This window comes from Rhinatrema bivittatum, chromosome 12 (genome assembly GCF_901001135.1).
Source record: "Rhinatrema bivittatum chromosome 12, aRhiBiv1.1, whole genome shotgun sequence".
In the NCBI taxonomy this organism is placed as follows: domain Eukaryota; kingdom Metazoa; phylum Chordata; class Amphibia; order Gymnophiona; family Rhinatrematidae; genus Rhinatrema; species Rhinatrema bivittatum.
The window spans coordinates 70,176,001-70,192,273 of NC_042626.1; positions in this window are offsets into that span (position 1 = coordinate 70,176,001).

Below are 16,273 nucleotides of genomic sequence, written 5' to 3' on the forward strand. Positions count from 1 at the left end.
CTAGTCCTTCTATTATTCGAAAGTGTAAATAACAGATTCACATCTACTTGTTCAAGACCTCTCATTATTTTAAAGACCTCTATCGTATTCCCCCTCAGCTGTCTCTTCTCCAAGGGGAACAGCCCTAACCTCTTCAGCCTTTCCTCATAGAGGAGCTGTTCTATCCCCTTTATCATTCTGGTTAAGAACATAAGAAATTGCCATTCTGGGTCAGACCAAGGATCCATCAAGCCCAGCATCTTATTTCCAACAGAGGCCAAACTAGGCCAGTGGAGTCTCTGCTTCATTCTGGCCTCGCCTACCTATGGTGGGGACCTGTGGAGGTTTCCCCCACAGGTGGCATCAACTCCACCTCGGGCAAGGGGTCCAACTTCCAGAACCATAACATTAACCATTTCTCTTTTAGAAAGTTTTCCAAAGCTTTGTCTTCATGGAGGAAAGCTGGGAATCTCCAGAGTCGTATTGTGTTATTTGCGTCTGAGAGGTGGAGATCAATTCATATGGGAGAGTGATCTGAGATGGTCAAGGGACCAATTTCCACTCGGATAATATGAGGAAAAAAGTGCTGTGATCCGAGGATATAATAAATTCTTGAGAGTGAGGTGTGGGTGAAGTCTTTGAGAGTTGGATGCAGAGTTCTCCAATAGTCAAGGACTTGCAGTTGTTCACAAAGATAGGAAATGACCTTTGGAGAGGAGGGGGACTGCTTGGAGTTTTGGGATGGTAGTCTATCTAGAAGAGGGTCTTCCACACAGTTAAAGTCTCCAGCTATGAAGAGCCAGCCCTGCTGATTTATTAAAAGAGTGTGACCAAGTTTTTCAAAGAAGCTATACTGGTAATTATTTGGACCATAGAGATTGCATTTGGTTAATGCACGACCTTTAATAGAGCCAATCAGAATTATAAAATGACCCTCAGGGTCTTTAATCTCTTGGTGTAATTTGAATGTAAGAGATTTATGAAGAAGGATGGCTACACCAGCTTTTTTACCTTGTGCTTTGGAGGTGTAACAGGAGCCTACCAATCTCTTTGTAATTTTTTGTGTTCTGAATCTGATAAGTGGGTTTCTTGAAGGCACACAATCATAGTTTTATGCCTCTTTAGTAATTGTAATATTTTAGCTCTCTTAATTGGGGAGCCTAGGCGATTAACATTTAAGGATACTAAATGTAAATGATCAGCCATTTGCTCTGGGTTTAACTTTAAATCTGGCAGAATGAGAGAAGGTAGAAAGACCCTGGGCCTCCCAGCCTAGGCTCAGGGGTAGATTAAGAAATTTTCTATAGATAAAAAGCCCCCCCCCCCCCCCCAGTTAGATGGAGAAAGAGAAAAAAACCTGAAGTACCTTGTAGTACTAGTTAGCCCATTACTTGGGAAACAAAATTGAAACTTAATTGAATAACCCCTTTCAACCCTGCCCTCCTCTCTTTAAAGTCTCCCAGTTGTGCTTTGTGAAGCACAACTGGGAGACATAGGGATTGGAGGTACATTAATTGATGTGTGAGCACCAGCATAGTTTAGATATAGCACAATAAGCCTATGCAAAAAAAAAAAAAATAATAATTTTTTTCCCTTTTCCCCTTTCTTTTTTTTCCCCCCTTTTCTTCCCCCCTATCGTACTCCATTCTTCATCCCCTTCACGGATTTCCCCGTTTCGCTCAGAGATTCCTCCTTCCCCAAAAGGTGTTGCGAGCGTGGGGAATGCGGTTGCTTGCTCGAGAAGAGCGAGGCCTTGAACCATGGCGCAACCTCAGGGCGAGACTCCAAGGAAGGCACCGTGGGAGGCGAGCAATTCAGGTACGGGCTGGGCTTGGAATGAAGCTTGGAACTTAGAACAAAGTACACTTGGACCTCCAGTGAGCCTGAACGCTCAGAGAGAGACCCAACAACACAATGCTGGGAGCCTTTTGGACCTGCTGCTTGGGAACGGCTTGTGCATCAGGACAGATGAAGGCTGAGGACAGAACATGACGTGACATGGAACTCGGACAAAGATTTGGAACTTGAGATGGAGACTCTGGAGACTTGGAACAAGAAACGGAGAGTCTGGAGACTAGGAACTTAAGACGAAGACTGGAGTCAGGCACAGGAGGAGTCCAGCTTCCCGGGGCACTACACCTCAGTGCACCCTACACAGCACCCCCTCCCCCATCTTGGGCTGGTCGCGGACCACGCTGTTACACTGTGCACCCTATACAACCTGCCACAGGTTGGTCGCGGACCAAGTGGGGAGTGGGACAGGCTCAGGACTGAGACTCAGAAGAATACAGGACATCCCTTGGAACAAGGAACATGGCTTGGAACGAGGAGATCCGCTGGCTGGACAAGCTCCATGAGCCCAGAATTTGGAACATGAACAGGAACTCGAGACTTGACTTGGAACTTGGAACTCTAAAAACAAGGATGGACTCAGAGGACTTGATCCAGCGAAGACGGACTTGGAAACAGACCCTGTGCCAGGAAGGTCCCTGCACAGCCACCTATGGCTGGTCATGGACCACAACACGGGCACGCCTGGAGGAAAGACGAGGGAGAAGCCAGAAGGCTGCCCTAGGAATGAAGACCGGAACATCAAGAACTTGACTGAAGATTCAGATGAGACGAAGATTCAGAAGACTGGACAAAGAACCAGCAGGAGATCAGGAACACAGAACAAACAACATGACGGAGCTCCAACAAGAAACAAAGGAACCAGAACAAGAGGAACAGGAACATCCAACAAAGAACATGAAGACCATCAAGACAGAGAAATGACCACGAAAGACCTTGAAGGAAGACACACCATGAAAGACTATGAACTCCCTTGCAAAGGTCCAGAGGAACTGACGAAGAGTGCTTTTATATGGCTGAAGGCAGGACAATGTGGTGACATTATCAGTAGGGGCTGCGGGGCTTTTCCCGCCACGGCCCTTTAAATCTGAGAGGCACGCGCGCCTATGCAGAAGCTGAAGACAAGACAGGAATGGCAGCATCCGCAACGTCCTTGCCATGAAGATGGTGGAATCAGCGGTGGCACTACATGCAGCCACAGGGGAGAATGCAGCTGGTGACCAGCCGCCTGGAGGTTCTGTATTTCAGCTTTCTACCCAGGAGCCTAAATTTGGCTTCTAGAAGCTCCCTCCCACATTTTCCTATGTTGTTGGTGCCCACATGTACCATGACAGCCGGCTGCCACCTTCACACCAGGTAGGCATGTTACCAGACTATCTTCATGCCCACCAGCCACCCAGCTGTCTATATACCAAATAATTAAATCACCAGCTATGATGGCCAATCTAACCCTTCCCTCCTTGGCAGTAGCCCTGGGAGACATCCTCAGTGCGAGAGAACAATGCATCACCTGGAGAGCAGGTCCTTGCTACAGGATTATTGCCTGCTGCACCAGGTTGATGCTCTCCAATCATAAGATCTTCCTCTTCCAAGGCAACACCAGGGCTGCCAGACTGAAGTTGGGACTTGATTACTATGTCCCTGAAGATCTCATCTATATATCTCTCTGTCTGCCTCAGCTCCTCCAGGTCTGCCACTCTAGCCTCCAGAGATCGGACTCGTTCTCTGAGGGACAGGAGCTCTTTGCATCGCATGCACATGTACAACTTCTCACCGGTGGGTAAAAAATCATACATGTGACACTCGATGCAAAAGACTGGGAGGCCCTCTTCTTGCTGCTGGACTGCTGCCTTCATCTTAAATTTGTTCAGTTCCTAGTTAAATTTTAGGTTGCTATGGGAGTAGGACTGCGTACAGTTAGGGTCCATTAAATGGATTAATATATTCACTATATATCTGGTAGTGACCTACAAGGGAATGATTAAACTCTTGATAAGGTGTGGGAAATTTCTGAATTTAAGTTAAAATAAAATAAATTAATAAATTTTATTATTTTTTTAGTGTGAAAGTATCACCTGCCTATAAATTAAAGGATGAGCTAGGGGTGGGTGGGAGGATTGGGAAATACAAACACACAAACTTCTGTTTTTGCCTGCCTTTCTACCTCTTTAATAGAAAACTCCTGGTTTTTGCCTGCCCTCTGACTAGCTATTCAATACAGACACACAAACACACTAAATAATATACCCCAATGGTTTTACTTCTCCCTAATACTTTTACGTTTTAAAAATGTCCCCAAGCAGTACTTACTGATTCTTTTCACCCACCAGCAAGGTGCTCCTCTCCTCTCAGTGCTCCCCTTCCCCTAATGCCAATTGGTGGCAGCTCTGGCACAGGCATCCTCCTCTCTCACACTGCTCAGCATTTCCCTCTCTCATGCGCACCATCCACCTAGCTCTGCTCTTCCTCTGCCAAGTTCTGCACCTCACTCTTTGCCCTCTGTCCACGGTGCCCAGCATTTGCCCGTTTTGTAGTGCCCAGCATCTTCTCTCTCCAGCTCACCCTTACTTGCCCAGCAGCTTCCTCTGCCCCCACGCCCAGCCTCCATTCCTTTCTTGCTTGTGGAGCCATGACAAAGATTTGTGAAATATTTGCTGACCCCCAGCGCATTTGCCTATTTTGCCTGTTGGAAGAGCCGGCCCTGGACACCTGGTGGGGTGGGAGTGAATCGGGATTGCTCCTGCCCCTTAGGCCTGCAAATGGAATAAGGGGTCGGGGGAGGGATGAAATGAAAACAGAACAAGTTCACTGCACAGCCCAACTCCACAGTTACTCCACGTTTTCAAGGCTTAGGTTTGATATTTCTGTGTAGGGGGGAAGAACGGAGGAGGTGACTCATGGGAAATCTCAGCAAGAACATAAGAAATTGCCATACTGGGTCAGACCAAGGGTCCATCAAGCCCAGCATCCTGTTTCCAACAGTGGCCAATCTAGGCCACAAGAACCTGGCAAGTACCCAAACACCAAGGGGCAGATTTTAAAATCTGCGCCCGATTTTATAACATGCGCGGGCCGAGCCGCGCAGCTTGCCTCCGTTCCCTCCGAGGCAACTCTAAAATCGGAGCGGCCTCTGAGGGAACTTTCCTTCCGCCCCCCCGCACCTTCCCATCCCTTCCCCTACCTAACCCGCTCCCCAGCGCTACCTAGAACCCCCCCCTTACCTTTGTTGAAGAAGTTACACCTGCCAGCCGATGGCCGGCCCGCAATCCCTGGAGGCTCAGGCTGTCCCCGGACCGCCCATGCCCTGCCCCTTTTTGCAAGCCCCGGGTCATACGCGCGTCCCAGGGCTTGTGTGCGCCGCCGAGCCAATGCAAAATAGGCTCGGCGCGCGCAGGGGGGGGTTTAAGGGTTACGCGCATAACCCTTTTAAAATCCGCCCCCAAGAAGATTCCATGCTATTGATGCAATTAATAGCAGAGGCCATTCCCTAAGTCAACTTCTCCCCCATTGCCCCCCCCCCCAAAAAAAAGAAAAAACTGTCTTCAAGCCCAGGGCTTCTTGACCTTCAATTCTAGATTTCATCAATACATGGAGCTCAGTTGTAGCCCGCCTTGGAAATGATCTTACTACCTGGTGGTAGCACGCCTGGTCGTACATGGTCGTAGATGCATGTTTTTCGGTTCACTGTGTTACCACATCCTGCCGCCGTGCACATCTCTGCTCTCTCTGGCTGCAGCTGGAGGTGAACTGGCTGACCCCCCCCCCCATACTAACTTCTCAGATCTTTCAGAAAATGAATCAGCCCGACCCAAGTCTTAAGAATCAAAGGCTCAAGGACTTCCGGCTGCTTAGATCGCAATGAGTCGGAAACAGTCTTTGGCTGAACTGAAAGAAATAAAGGAGCAGTGGAAGCTGATATGTAGCTTGTACTGCTATGCACTCCAATTAAACATGGGAAGGAGGAAGAGACCCAATGTGTGGACGACAAGGAGAAAGATGCTGGGGTTTCTTTCAAAACACTGAAAAACATCAGATCAGCAAAGGCATGTCACAGGTCACAGGTCACTCACACGCATGGTAACTAGAACCTCTTATTGAAATGGACTGGAAAAAGGGACATTTATAACAGGAGACAATGGAAAAAGCTCAAGATTTTGTTAAAGATATTGCACATGAATTTTGAGTTGTACCATAAACCTGCCTCTGAGATGAATGAAATATATCTAAAAGAAATCAATCAATAGATAAACAGGACACGCTGGCAACTTTGCACTCAGGCCTGCTGTGGGCTTACTGATGCCATAAAATTGCTTGGAAACGGAAAGGGAAATTTCAACAAAACATTCCCATTTCGTTTTGAAAATGAAATGTAACTCATTTTCATTAATATTTGTTAAAATAAATAACAAGACTATCATGGCTTTCCCTAACCCTTTCTTTCCCTCACTCCCAGGCCCCCCTCTCCAGACCCTCTTCCCTTGTTGCCGAAATTCTCTTCACAGAGCAGAAGTGAATCCTCTGTCCGCTCCTGCCCTGCTTCCACTGCCACTGCTCTGGCAAACAGGAGCCATTGTACATTTTTGCACTACGAAATGGGGTAGACCAGGCCCAGTGGCCACGACATTTTTTTTCCATTTTGTTTGTATTATAAAGAAACGAATAGAAACAAATAACAAATGAAATAAGGGGAAAATAACCTCACAACAAAACAAGTCCGTGCACACCCCTAAAAATTACAGGTGAAATGTGTCAGAAATCCTCAGCTCTTCTACAAAGCCCTGGCTAGTATATGGGACCAGTGTTTATGCACAATTTCAGAATTCATTTGCCATGAAACAGCAGGGACTTTGTAGAAGGGCTGAGTGCTCCTTTCAGTTAAGACCCTACCTCTACCATCCTAGTAGAGCCCTTGTGCTCCTCCCAGGATTTACAATCAGCCCTTCCTTTATCGGAAATCAAACTGCAGTTGGGCCAAGTCCACAGAATTCCCTTCCAAAAGAAACACTGATGGGGGAAATATTTGAAATGGTGTGCCAATAAGACAGCCTGTGGAAATCCTTTTTAAAGAAGGCTGAGGATGGGAATCTTGCAGCTTTAAATTAAATATGCTTTTTATTTTTCAGCTGGCTGTCTTAAGGGGTTGACTTTTATTTCGGTTAAGTTGCCAAGTTATTTTTTTTTTTAAGTTGAGCATCTAATAAATTGAAATGGAGGGCATGTTCTTTTTCTGGTAGTCTTTGAGGATTTGCTTTTGGGCCTCTTAACAACACTGGCATCTCGGTGTAGCTAACCAATAATTTAATTAGGGTAATTAGCTGAATGGATAGTGCGCTTCTCTAGCCAGGTGTGTCATTAATGAGCAGAAACAGCAATAGTTGGAGGATCTCTCAGCTGCCTATCCAATGGATGGCGGTTACTTTAGTGATACCCTTCCATTAGTAGCAGTGATTAGACGATGGGCGTGGTCCCGCGTCTTCCTTCTCAACTCCATTTCTGGTCCTCTCTCCAGTCCTACTTAATGAGTTTGAGAAGCTTTGTTTCTTTTTGCCACAATCAAAGAGAGCTAAGCTTATGTTAGACTCGGGGAAAAGCAAATTTGCTTACCGTAAACGGTATTTTCCGTAGATGGCTGGATGAATTAGCCTTGCTGTCTGGGATGTCCTCTGGGCGGCCAGGTGTCGGAGCTTCTCCAAGAACATAGAGTTTTAGACTGAGTGTGCCTGCGTCTGGTTTCCCGTGCGGCTCCCATCTTGCCTCAGTCTGTCTCAAAGCTTGCATGGAACCAAAGCCGAGACTGTCTGGGGAAGCGGGCGGGCCAGCACAGCTAATTCATCCCGCTGTCTCTGGAAAATACCGTTTACAGTAAGAAAACTTGCTTTTCCACCCCCCACCCCCCGTAGATAAGTAGGGATGAATTAGCCCTGCTGTCTGGGAGTCCCCAGCTGAAAAGTGTTGAGCGCAGTGGAAATTTCTTGGGAAGTGGGTCCATCCCCAGGAGAGAATAGGAGGTGCGCTCAATCCGGTCCATTGTAGTGGACAGTCTCCTTATATTGTACCAAAATGATAAGGGGAATGGAACAACTCCCCTATGAGGAAAGACTAAAGAGGTTAGGACTTTTCAGCTTGGAGAAGAGACGGCTGAGGGGGGATATGATAGAGGTGTTTAAAATCATGAGAGGTCTAGAACGGGTAGATGTGAATTGGTTATTTACTCTTTCGGATAGTAGAAAGACTAGGAGGCACTCCATGAAGTTAGCATGTGGCACATTTAAAACTAATCGGAGAAAGTTCTTTTTTACTCAACGCACAATTAAACTCTGGAATTTGTTGCCAGAGGATGTGGTTAGTGCAGTTAGTATAGCTGTGTTTAAAAAAGGATTGGATAAATTCTTGGAGGAGAAGTCCATTACCTGCTATTAAGTTCACTTAGAGAATAGCCACTGCCATTAGCAATGGTAACATGGAATAGACTTAGTTTTTGGGTACTTGCCAGGTTGTTATGGCCTGGATTGGCCACTGTTGAAAACAGGATGCTGGGTTTGATGGACCCTTGGTCTGACCCAGTATGGCATTTTCTTATGTTCTTATTGTAGTGGACAGTCTCCTTATGTTGACCCTGATTGAAGAATGGATCTACCCATCACAGCATCCGTGTCAGCTTGCTGGTGACGGCAATAGTGAGAAGTGAAGGTACACAGCGAGGACCACGTTGCGGCTTTGCATATGTCCAGGATAGGTACCTCGTGCAGGTGGGCTATGGACGCCGCCATGGCCTGGACCTGGTGGGTCTTTGGGGAATCAGCCAAGGTCTCTTATTGCAACAGAACTGGATGAGGTGGGAAATCCAGGATGAAAGAGTTCTCTTGGAGACCGAAGTCCCAGGGCATTAGGATTGAAGGAGACAAAAAGCTGGGAAGCCCTGTGCTCCGAGTGTGTTCAACGCTTGTAGTAAGCCAGGGCATGTTTGCAGTCTGACGTGTGAAGCCGCCGCTCACTATCGTTCCTGTGCGGTTTTGGGAAATAAGTCAGCAGGGTGATAGTCTGGTTGAGGTGGCATGCCGACACAACTTTGTGTAAGAACACGGGGTACGTATGCAAAGTCACCTTGTCGTGATAAAATTCCAGGTATGGTGAATAGTGAACCAGCGCCTGAGTGAGGGCTACAAGGAAGTGAACCTTCCAACAGAGATACCTCGGGTGACTGTTTTCCAAAGGTTCAAAGGGTGGAGGCATAAGCTATTCCAGAACTATATTAAGATCCCACGGAACCGGAGGTTTGAGAATGGACGGGCGTAGACACAAAATACCTTTCATAAAGCTGGAGATCAATGGGTGACAGGACATCGGTGAACCATTATGGAGATGATGCTATGCTGCAATGGCACTGACATGGACTCCAGAGGCTGTTGCCAGGCCAGCCTGGTACAGGAGATGGAGGTACTCCAGTAGTAGTTCCGGAGAGCAGGAGAATTGGTCCACTCAGCTCGAGTATCTGACCCATTTGCCCTGATAGTTCTTCCTGGTGGAGAGTTTCCTGTAGGATACTAGGATGCCCTGAATCTGCGGAGATAGATTCAGGTGGTTTAATACCGTCCTTTCAACCTCCTCACTGTTAGATGGAGGGAAGAGTGGATGGGGTGGAGGAAGGAGCCCCTTCCTGCGAGAGCAAGTCTGCACTGTGATTGAGAGGGATGGATTGTGACGCTTTGCCAAGGGCTCCTGCAAGTGGGTTCCTGATTGCCTGCGTCAAAACACCGAGGACAAGTCTGAATAGACACACGAGGATTGTGAAGACCCCGTGGATCCATATTCTGAATCTGGATCGACATCTGAGCAGACCAGTTCAAAAACCGGATCAGAGGCACATCGTCCTTCCAGCGAAAGGGGCAGCTGCAGAGATCTGTCAACAGCATGCGTGCGAGGGGGGGGCCCCACTGTCGGTGGGCTGTTTACACGTCGAGGCAGGTGGTGGTGCACGTCCCTGCGTCGAGTCCTTTGCTGGTGACAAGTGGTGCATCGATTGTGACGCTGCCTTGCGTTGACCGCTGAAGCCTTTCTGTGCTTGGATGAGGAAGTGTACACCCTGGAGGAAAGGAGGAGCAGGGGTGATATGATTCAGACTTTCAGATACTTGAAAAACTTTAATGATCCAAAGACAACAACAAACCTTTTCCGTCGGAAAAAAATCAGCAGAACCAGAGGTCACGAGCTGAGGCCCCAGGGAGGAAGACTAAGAACCAATGTCAGGAAGTATTTCTTCACGGAAAGGGTGGTGGATGCCTGGAATGCCCTTCCGGAGGAAGTGGTGAAGTCTATAACTGTGAAGGACTTCAAAGGGGTGTGGGATAAACACTGTGGATCCATCAAGTCTAGTGGGCGTAAATAAAGAGGAGGCAGCAAAACACTGCATGGAGCGGCAGTAGCCACAGATGCATTCACGGAGCGGGATGCCAGTGGCCAGTGGTTGGTGTTCCACCTTCACGGAGCAGAAGGATGGAGGGCTGCCATCTCCAAAAAAAAATAAAAAAAAAACAAACAAGCAAACAAAACAGGGGTGGGTAAGGGGCAGGGGTGTGGCCTGCTTGTTGCAGCGGTTGCTACCCCTGATTGAGCTGGATGTTCATTAGGATGCAGATACGGCGCTGCTCTCTGCATTGGTGGAGGGGTGGAAGGGAATTGGGGCCGGAGGGTGCTGGAAGCCAATAGTGACGGGTGGGAGGGAGAAAAAAGGGTGAAAAAATAAATGGATAAACTGCGTAGCTTGCTGGGCAGACTGGATGGGCCATTTGGTCTTCTTCTGCCGTCATTTCTATGTTTCTATGTAAGTGTGTGTCAGTGGCTGTCCATGTGCACGATGCTTCCACGCATGTACGTCGGCATGATGCGGTGCGTCGGAGACAACTGGCACTGGCACCCTTGGAGGCAGTGGTGGCAAGTCTCCTGATGTTCCATGCAACATGGCGGCGTGGGGGTTCTTCGGCTGGATGCCAGGGTCGCCCAAAGGACCCACTGAAGAGGCCATTTTGGGTTTAGATGCTGGATGGTCCCGGCTGGGTCCGGGAGATGACTGGGCCAATTTAGTAGTGGGGGCATAAGACCCCCGACACCGCCTCCCTGAGTTTCGCAATTTTCGTGGCCCGCTGGTGTTGGGCCCTGGGGGCCACGCGGCTGCAGTCCCTGCATGCTGTTGGATCATGGTCTGGACCGAGGCAGAGGTGGCCGGCGGTCGCGAAAATGATCTTGCCGCCCTGGCAAAACTTAAAGCCAGGCGGTCGCGGCATGTCTTCAGCTTCTTCTTTTTGAGAAGTGCTCCGCCTGCAACCTGCAGCGCGGAAGAAAAGACTAAGGCAAGATGGGAGCCGCGCGGGAAACCACACAGTCTATAAAACTCTATGTTCTTGGAGAAGCTCCGCCACTTGGCCGCCCAGAGGACATCCCTGCTTATCTATGGGAAAATGGAAAGGCCCTGATATCTTCAGATGTAGACATTTGAAGCTCAGGAGATTGAAGCCAACATACAAGGACCTTATCCAATGGCTAGGCTACCCTCAGCAAAAGGACCTTTGGCAGAGATCATGGATACACAAACCGCTCAGACTGGCCACAGATGGATTTCAGCAGTTTTATAGGAACGTGGAAGCTACCAATTGAGTTTTGCAGTTTTTGGCTTGGTGCCAGTGGGTAGGGTGCGATACTTCTCAAGCCACCAGCAGCCTGAGGCATGACACCCTCAAACATTAAACAAAAAATAAAACAGTTTTTTCCAGTTATTGCCAGATTTTAAAAAACTGTTTCTAAATGGAAGTAAATTTTTCAAGTGCAGCTGAGATTCTTCTCTAGCACTTTTCCCCTCCTACCTGTTTTGAGTCAATTGTTTCCTTCCTCCTCAACACTTGGTTCTTAAAAATGCAAACACATTGTTTTGTGATTAGTGGTACTTAATGGGTCTATGCTGTCCCCATTATCTGCTGCCTGGCTGACCCAGCCTTCATTATTTAACCATTAGAAAGGTGTTTACAACAATGAGAACAGCCAGATGGATGGTTCAAGGCAGAGTGATAGCAAAATGTTGGACAAGCGCAATACTAGAGGATGCCATAAGGTTTTCAGAGACCTTCAGCCTCCGCGGGTCATTTTCCTGAGGGCAACAATCATAGCAAAAGCAGAGTTTGCAGCAATACTGGCCTTTTTGATCATTGTCCCCTATAATGGATCAAACCATTTCTTAGCATAAATTCACCTGTGAAATTAATTGATCTGCTTTTTTCATTGGTGATAAAACAGAGGAAGAAATGTCCACAAGCTGTTTTTGTTTGGTTTGCTGTTATGAAGTACTAGTCAGGATGTGATATGATCTAGTTTGGGCAACCTTGGCTTGGCACAGCACTTCCGCTGCTCAATTTCTGGCACATGCAGTGCTGATTATAAAATGGAAAAAGCTGGACTGTGAAACCCATCATCCACTGGGCATACACATTCAAAGTCCAAGAAAAAGAATATCATAACACCTCTGTATCGCTCCATTGTGCAACCTCATCTTGAGTATTTGTGTGCATTTCTAGTGACATCTCAAAAAAGATATAACAGAATTAGAAAAGACACAGAGAAGGGCGACCAAAATGATAAAGGGGATGGAATAATTCCCCTTTGAGAAAAGGCTAAAGAGGTTAGGGCTTTTCAGCTTGGAGAAAAGAGGGGGAGATATGATAGAGGTCTATAAAATAATGAGTGGAACGAGTAAACGTTAATCAGTTGTTTACTCTTTCAAAAAGTACAAACACCAGGGTACACACAAAGGTTACTAGATAATACATTAAAAATAAGAGAAGATATTTTCTCAATGCATAATTAAATTCTGGAATTAGTTGCCAGAGGATGTGGTGAAAGCTGTTAGCATTATGGGTTTAAAAAAAGTGGACAAGTTCCTGGAAGAAAAGTCCAAAAACCATTAGGGCAAATTTTAAAAGCCCTACGCGCATAAATCCAGCTGGATTTACGCGCATAGGGGGGTTACTCGCACTGAGCCTATTTTGCATGGGCCCGGCGACGTGCGCAACCCCGGGACACGCGTATGTCCCGGGGCAGGGGCATGGCCAGAGGCCTCCCTAGAGCCGCTAGACCAAGGGATCGCACGCTGGGATTCGGCCGGCGCGCACAACCTACACCTGCACAGAGGCAGGCGCAACTTGCTAAATAAGGGTTGGGGGGGTGGGTTTAGGTAAGGGAAGGTGGGGGGCGAAAGGAAAGTTCCCTCCGAGGCTGCTCCAATTTCAGAGTGGCCTCGGAGGGAACAGGGAAACCCTTGCGTGCGCCGACCCTGGATTTTATAGCATGCGCGCGGCTGCGCACCTGTTATAAAATCGGGTGTAGATATTAAAATCCGGCCCATTATTAAGGTAGGCTTGAGGGACATCCACTTGTTATCCCTGGGATAAGCTGGATGGAATCTTTCTACCCTTTGGGAGCCTGCCAGGCTTTTCTGACCAGGATTGGTCACTGTTGGAAACAGGATACTGGGCTTGATGAACCTCTGGCCTGACCCAGTATAGCAAATCTTGTGTTTTTATGTCTTCCTGCAGAGTCTGGGCCTTGTCGCGTCTCTGACTATGGCTGTCAGGTTCTTGCCAGGATGGTATTTGAAAATCCTCTAAAAACTTAAAAAAAGGTATTAAAATCTGTCATTTTTCACCTGGTCCCAAAAACTTAAGAAATTGTAACCCAGAGAAATATGTGTACAATAATTAGCCACATTATAAGAATATTGTACCTGCTAATTTTTGTTCCTGTAATAACACACATCAGTCCAAACAAGTGTGTTTATGCCTCCCTACCAGCAGATGGAGGCAGAGAACAAAACTTTGAGGCACTGTTACTTATCCGAGAGTGCAACCTGCAGCCCCTCAGTATTAACCTGTACCCAAGCCAAAGATTAACCTCAAAACCCCCTTCAGGGCGAACAGGTAAAGAAAGGCTGGAACCCCTTGCACTGGAGCCTGTCATCTCCAGATATCCAAAAACATATGTACAACTGAATAGAACTCTTTGAAAATTTTACATCGATTATCAGGAAAATAGTCTTTTGGCAGCGACGGTGAGGGTCTCTGGAGTGATCTGTGGTATTACAGGAAAGAAAATTAGCAGGTAAGAACCAATTTTCCTTTCCTGTTAATACCCAGATCAGTCCAGACAATTGGGAAGCACAGTCCAGATGTATTCCACACATTAAGAAAGGTGGAAAGAAGGCAAAATGATTACCGGCATGGTTGAAAGGGGAGATGAAAGAAGCTATTTTAGCGAAAAGATCTTCATTCAAAAATTGGAAGAAGGATCCAACAGAAGGAAATAGGATAATGCATAAACGTTGGCAAGTTAAATTTAAGACATTGATAAGACAGGCTAAGAGAGAATTTGAAAAGAAGTTGGCCGTAGAGGCAAAAACTCACAGTAAAAACTTTAAAAAATATATCCGAAGCAGATGATAGAGGGGTTAAAGGGGCACTTAGAGAAGATAAGGCCATCGCGGAAAGATTATATGATTTCTTTGCTTCGGTGTTTACTGAAGAGGATGTTGGGGACGTACCTGTACTGGAGAAGGTTTTCATGGGTAATGATTCAGATGGACTGAATCAAATCACGGTGAACCTAGAAGATGTGGTAGACCTGATTGACAAACTGAAGAGTAGTAAATCACCTGGACTGGATGGTATACACCCCAGAGTTCTGAAGGAACTAAAAAATGAAATTTCAAACCTATTAGTAAAAATTTGTAACCTATCATTAAAATCATCCATTGTACCTGAAGACTGGAGGATAGCTAATGTAACCCCAATATTTAAAAAGGGCTCCAGGGGCGATCCGGGAAACTACAGACCGGTTAGCCTGACTTCAGTGCCAGGAAAAATAGTGGAAAGTGTTCTAATCATCAAAATCACAGAACATATAGAAAGACATGGTTTAATGGAACAAAGTCAGCATGGCTTTACCCAAGGCAAGTCTTGCCTCACAAATCTGCTTCACTTTTTTGAAGGCGTTAATAAACATGTGGATAAAGGTGAACCGGTAGATGTAGTATACTTGGATTTTCAGAAGGCATTTGACAAAGTTCCTCATGAGAGGCTTCTAGGAAAAGTAAAAAGTCATGGGATAGGTGGCGATGTCCTTTCGTGGATTGCAAACTGGCTAAAAGATAGGAAACAGAGAGTAGGATTAAATGGACAATTTTCTCAGTGGAAGGGAGTGGGCAGTGGAGTGCTTCAGGGATCTGTATTGGGACCCTTACTTTTCAATATATTTATAAATGATCTGGAAAGAAATATGACGAGCGAGATAATCAAATTTGCAGATGATACAAAATTGTTCAGAGTATTTAAATCACAAGCGGATTGTGATAAATTGCAGGAAGACCTTGTGAGGCTGGAAAATTGGGCATCAAAATGGCAGATGAAATTTAATGTGGATAAGTGCAAGGTGATGCATATAGGGAAAAATAACCCATGCTATAATTACACGATGTTGGGTTCCATATTAGGTGCTACAACCCAAGAAAGAGATCTAGGTGTCATAGTGGATAACACATTGAAATCGTCGGTACAGTGTGCTGCGGCAGTCAAAAAAGCAAACAGAATGTTGGGAATTATTAGAAAGGGAATGGTGAATAAAACGGAAAATGTCATAATGCCTCTGTATCGCTCCATGGTGAGACTGCACCTTGAATACTGTGTACAATTCTGGTTGCCGCATCTCAAAAAAGATATAATTGCAATGGAGAAGGTACAGAGAAGGCCGACCAAAATGATAAGGGGAATGGAACAGCTCCCCTATGAGGAAAGACTAAAGAGGTTAGGACTTTTCAGCTTGGAGAAGAGACGGCTGAGGGGGGATATGATAGAAATGTTTAAAATCTTGAGAGGTCTAGAACGGGTAGATGTGAATTGGTTATTTACTCTTTCAGATAATAGAAAGACTAGGGGGCACTCCATGAAGTTAGCATGGGGCACATTTAAAACTAATTGGAGAAAGTTCTTTTTTATTCAACGCACAATTAAACTCTGGAATTTGTTGCCAGAGGATGTGGTTAGTGCAGTTAGTATAGCTGTGTTTAAAAAAGGATTGGATAAGTTCTTGGAGGAAAAGTCCATTACTGCTATTAATTAAGTTGACTTAGAAAATAACCACTGCCATTACTAGCAACGGTAACATGGAATAGACTTAGTTTTTTGAGTTCTTGCCAGGTTCTTGTGGCCTGGATTGGCCACTGTTGGAAACAGGATGCTGGGCTTGATGGACCCTTGGTCTGACCCAGTATGGCATGTTCTTATGGTGTACCCAAGCACCTCTAAACTGGGTGGAAACCCGAACACTCTCACCAAAGGACATATGCTCCTGCGTCCACACATCCAAATGGTAATGTCTGGTGAAAGTGTGAAGCGAGGACCATACCGCC